Below are 5,970 nucleotides of genomic sequence, written 5' to 3' on the forward strand. Positions count from 1 at the left end.
TTTTCTTTTGGTTTCTCTTCTCGCTTCATTTCATTCATTTGATCCTCAATCGCTGATACTCTTTCTTCCAATTGATCGAGTCGGTTACTGAAGCTTGTGCATTTGTCACGTATTTCTCGTGTCATGGTTTTCATCTCTGTCATTTCGTTTATGACCTTCTCTGCCTTAATTAGTCTAGCTGTCAATTCTTCCACTTTTTTTTCAAGATTTTTAGTTTCTTTGCGCTGGGTACGTAATTCCTCCTTTAGCTCTGAGAGGTTTGATGGACTGAAGCCTTCTTCTCTCATCTCATCAAAATCATTCTCTGACCAGCTTTGATCCGTTGCTGGCGATGGGCTGTGCTCCTTTGCAGGAGGAGATGCGCTCTTATTTTTTGAATTTCCAGCTTTTCTGCCCTGCTTTTTCCCCATCTTTGTGGTTTTATCTGTCTCTGGTCTTTGATGATGGTGACGTACTGATGGGGTTTTGATGTAGGTGTCCTTCCTGTTTGATAGGTTTCCTTCTGACTGTCAGGACCCTCAGCTATAGGTCTGTTGGAGATTGCTTGAGGTCCACTCCAGACCCTGTTTGCCTGGGTATCAGCAGCAGAGGTTGCAGAAGATAGAATATTGCTGAACAGCGAGTGCACCTGTCTGATTCTTGCTTTGGAAGCTTCCTCTCAGGGGTGTACTCCACCCTGTGAGGTGTGGGGTGTCAGACTGCCCCTAGTGGGGGATGTCTCCCAGTTAGGCTACTCAGGGGTCAGTGACCCACTTGGGCAGGCAGACTGCCCCTTCTCAGATCTCAACCTCCGTGTTGGGAGATCCCCTGCTCTCTTCAAAGCTGTCAGACAGAGTCGTTCGCGTTTCACAGGCTTCTACTCCTTTAGCTGAGCCCTGTCCCCAGAGGCGCAGTCTACAGAGACAGGCAGGTTTCCTTGAGCTGCTGTGAGCTCCTCCCAGTTCCAGCTTCCCAGCGGCTTTGTTTACCTACTTAAGCCTCAGCGATGGCGGGCGCCCCTCCCCCAGCCTCGCTGCTGCCTTGCGGTTAGATTGCCGCAGACTGCTGTGTTAGCAAGGAGAGAGGCTCCGTGGGCGTGGGACCCTCCCAGCCAGGTGTGGGATACAATCTCCGGTGTGCCGGTGTTACAGCGCAGTATTGGGGTGGGAGTTACCCGATTTTCCAGGTGTTGTGTGTCTCAGTTCCCCTGGCTAGGAAAAGGGACTCCCTTCCCCCTCGCGCTTCCCAGGTGAGGCGATGCCTCGCCCTGCTTCAGCTCTCGCTGGTCGGGCTGCAGCAGCTGACCAGCACCGATTGTCCGGCACTCCCGTGTGAGATGACCCCAGTACCTCAGTTGAAAATGCAGAAATCGCGGGTCTTCTGTGTCGCTCGCGCTGGGAGATGGAGACTGAAGCTGTTCTTATTCGGCCATCTTGCTCCGCCCTCCTCATCTCAATTTTTACAGAAACTTTGCCAGAGCAGGGTTTGCTGCAGTTGGTGGTAAGGAAGTGAGAAACTGCTACCACTTATTACTTTGCTCCACTGAATTAGTTCATGAATTAGTTCAGGCAATGACTTCAATCTGGGTGCCTGGACGAGCTGAGGGTCAGCTGTCTCACCTGGAAGGACTTGGAAACCCAGGTTCTAGACAGCAGGGGGAGGGGCCAGCAGCTAGAAGAAAGCTGTCTTCAGCAGGAGTTGTGTGACAGTGAGAACGGCTCATCAAGAGCCATGGCCTTGGACCCCAAGACTCAGCCAGAGATGCAAGGTGGCGAGATGCCCTACCCAGTAGCCATTCTTACTCTTCCTCTTGAGTGTCCACTTCTCCTCTTGGCCCAGGGGGTAAATCTTGATTAATTTAAGCCAAACTTAGGAGTCCAGTTCTTCTTGCCAATGACTGATTTAAGGAGGAGAATTTATCCCAAATCTAGCCAAGTAGAAGAGAGGGGAAATACCCTGGGGGTTGTCTGGTAAATATTTCTTCTTTGTCATGCCTTGATGTGACTCCTGAAATGCTTGCAGCCATGCTGTGACTAAGAAGGCAGCAGGCCTGGAGATAAGCCAATGTGTTTAGGTTGCTGTGGGGAAGATGGTAAGGGCCTGGATCCCTCAGGCCACTAGAGAGCCTTTGAAGTAAGTAATACCAGACTGAATTTCTATTATGGGAGCTAATACATTTTTTAATCATTTATTTAAGACAGTTGAATTTGAGTATTTTGTTACTTGCAGCCCAAACCTCCCTAATTAATCTGAAGCTTCAGCCCAACTTTTTCCCATCTGCATACACATATTGTCAATTTCCAGCTAGAAAATTTTACTTGGATATGTCCTGTAAGGCATTATTTTTCAGCCTAAAAACATTTAAAATTTAACTACTTGTCTTTTCCTCAAATATACTTCTCAAATTTTTACTAGAAATAATTAGAAATCTTTGACTTATCCTACTTTCAATCAGTTAATGCGCCCTACACATACACAAAATTATACAGTTTGATTTTAACAAGCATAAAAAATTTTAAATCTTTTATGAATGTTCTTTGTATGGCAGGCCCTGTGCTAGGAACTTTTTTGTAGATTTATATAAACTATTGCAAATTCTTGAAACAATACGGCAGAATAGATAATTTTATCCCCATTATATATCTCAGGAAAATAAAGCTAGAGCTGTTAGGTAACTTGCCCAAAGTCACACAGCTTGTCTTGGCTGAAAGGAGACTGGAACATAATACAGACATTCCCCCTTTGGGTGTTCCTCTTGTCTGGCCACCACTTCCTGCAGACCTGTCTTGCATCTATATTTCCATTTCCTCTCCCACTATCACTTTTCAGGTTTAGTCCTAAGTGTTCAGTGCCTCGACTATTGCAGTGGAAAAATCTGGACTCTCTTGCCTCAAACCTTAGCTGCACGTTACTGCTGTACTGACTTCCCTAAGATACAGCTCATTCCACTTTCCCACGTTAACATCTTCCGTGATTTATTATCATCTGTAGCAGCAGTAACAGTGGCAGGCAAGTAATATAAATATGTGAAGTCTGTTGAAGACACTAGGCTCTAAACTGCTTATGTGGGGACAAAATGCCTTTTGGAACACTGGGCAATTTAAGTAATAAAGCATAAATTGGCTACCAGTTTGTAACCAAGTGCCCTGAAGACAAAATTCATTATTTTTCTCACAGCATTCAAGGGTATCTAAAACTGAATCCCAAACTAATATCTCCCTCTTATCTCTATTAGTCACCACCCCTCTGAAGGCTCTCATTTAGATACAAGGCTGAGTCCCTCCATTCTCCATATGGACTTGACTGCTATGCTGTTTCTCATGCCTTTGTCCCAGGAATTTTGTCCATTCATTCCTACCTACTCCTCGATGGTCACAAACCAGCTCCAGTCCCTCTTCCTTGACAGAGTATTCCTGGGATCTCATAGAAGGGACTCTCAGGTGTGCAAGAGGCTTGCAAAGCCTGCCGGCCAGGCTCCTAGGTGATCCTTGCTGGGCATTTGCTGGGCCTGAGTTTGAATACTTAGGTCACTACTCCCTAAGACAGCTTCTGCCACTACTGGGCTTTACTGACTGTTCAAAGACCTGCTCTCACTTGAGCCAAATGTTATCACCCTAATGTCTGCCTTTTGAGGTCAGGTATGATAAGCCTAGTTTTTCCTTTAAAATATTGAAAGAGCAATTGTATGTCTTCCATCTGTTCAGAATCCTCCATGTTCAAAACTCTTGAAAGAGATAGTTTTAGACAGACATATGAAGAGCTTCAGAAACAAATTAATGAATTTATGGCAGGTTTTTATGTAGTACTGAATACATTAAAGGAGAATTACCAAATGCTTGCTTTGGGATGGGATGCCAAACTGGAGCTTGTAGGGACCTCAGTCCTTTCTCTGAAGGAATCATGTTCAGTGTTTGACTACCTATGAAAAGTTGGAAGAATATCTTCAGCCTTTCAGGAGGAGAGAAAATGCTTAGTTCATTGGCTTTGTTTTTATTTATTTGTTTGTTTATTTCTTATTTTATTTGAAACAGAGTCTCGCTCTCTGGCCCAGGCTGAAGTGCAATGGTGCAATCTTGGCTCACTGCAACCTCTGCCTCCTGGGTTCAAGCAATTCTCCTGCCTCAGCCTCCTGAGTAGCTGGGATTACAGGCACCTACCATGCCTGGCTAATTTTTGCATTTTTAGTAGAGACAGGCTTTCACCATGTTGGCCAAGCTGGTCTCAACCTCCTGACCTCAAGTGATCCGCCTGCCTTGGCCTCCCAGAGTGCTGCGATTACAGACGTGAGCCATCATCCTCAGCCTTCGCTTTAGTATTAGCTCTTCCCCTCTACAAACCCACTCCCTTTTACTTCAGGGACAAGTTTGATGCAGCCCTTGATTTTAAAAATGTGTCCACTGTTGTGTTTTATAAATAGGAACAAACAGAAATACCCAGTTCATAATAATTTCTCTTTGAAATATTAATATGTTTGAGATTTCAGATAGACTAACTGGAATTTACAAGATCTACAATATAACAAAAAGTGTTCCAGTAAACCCAAAAGAAACTGCATCTAAAGGACTTTGTTGTACTTGTTTATTCTTCAAATAGAATTGGCATAGATTTGGTGTATTGTATTACTGATTTTCTATTTGTAAGGGATTATGAGTTATATAGAATACACATTTTTAAACTGGGAAGAAACCCTTTAAATCTCTCTCATATCTTGCCTGTATTCTACATGAGGATCAGATGCAGTGTTTGACTGTCCAAGTGCATTCTAAAGCCCTCTAAAGAAGCATTTGACTTTGAGTAATGAACAGGTGATCAGATCAAAGGGGACGAAAGTAGAGAACAACACAAAAGTGGTATGGATTAACGGTGCAGGAGCCATCCTTTGAAAACTCTTCCCTGCACAACGATAATGTGTGTATGTGTGTATGTGCGTGTGCGTGTGTGTGTGTGTGTGCATGCGCACACCTGTGTATGTGTATGAGGTGTTGGTATGGGGTGGAGTTAGGGACTTGAGAGTGGGGTAGAGATTTTTCTGAAACTTCTGTCTGAGGGAACTGGAAAACTGTTTTCCTGATAGCATATTTAATCTAAATTTGTAAGGAAGCAGCCACATTGAATTTTGGTATATTCATCCATCCCTCTACTGAATTTCCACAGCACTAATCGTCTGCGGCACTTACTTGTCAGTAACTTCCCTTCTTGTGGTGCTGTGAGCTGTGTGTCATTGCAGGCCGCCTCACTGGGCTTCCCATGGCTGTCCATCATCTGCCCAGGTAGAAGCCAAACCCTTCAGAGGGAGGGGCTATGGTCCTGGCCCAAGTGTCCCTCATAAGTCTTCACAGAGCGACAGCAGAGCATAGGTGTCCATAAGCATTTGTTGTCAGACCCACAGAGAACAGAAAGAACCCTAAATACAATGGAAGAATTACCAGGTGGGCTCCTCAAGTTAAATCAGGCTATTACCAATGTCATCACATCTCAGGGTTCAGGGACTTTAAAGACCATCTGTTTGAAAAGTCTCCCTCCCATTGAACCGAAAAATGTTTCCCTATGGCTTCTACCAGTTAGTCTGCAAAGAACAAAGATTTTCATTTCTTTTTTATTTATTTATTTATTTATTATTTTTTTTATTATACTTTAAGTTCTAGGGTACATGTGCATAACGTGCAGGTTTGTTACATATGTATATATGTGCCATGTTGGTGTGCTGCACCCATCAACTCATCAGCACCCATCAATTCATCATTTATATCAGGTATAACTCCCCAGTGCAATCCCTCCCCCCTCCCCCCTCCCCATGATAGGCCCCATTGTGTGATGTTCCCCTTCCCGAGTCCAAGTGAGCTCATTGTTCAGTTCCCACCTATGAGTGAGAACATGCGGTGTTTGGTTTTCTCTTCTTGTGATAGTTTGCTAAGAATGATGGTTTCCAGCTGCATCCATGTCCCTACAAAGGACGCAAACTCATCGTTTTTTATGGCTGCATAGTATTCC

General features: G+C 44.3%; 1 pseudogene; it reads left to right on the forward strand.

The window, feature by feature from the left end:
- Nucleotides 1-5,970, forward strand: part of LOC111532013 — a 75,224-nt pseudogene that overhangs the window by 49,130 nt on the left and 20,124 nt on the right.

Source organism: Piliocolobus tephrosceles, chromosome 11 (assembly GCF_002776525.5).
Source record: "Piliocolobus tephrosceles isolate RC106 chromosome 11, ASM277652v3, whole genome shotgun sequence".
Taxonomy (NCBI): domain Eukaryota; kingdom Metazoa; phylum Chordata; class Mammalia; order Primates; family Cercopithecidae; genus Piliocolobus; species Piliocolobus tephrosceles.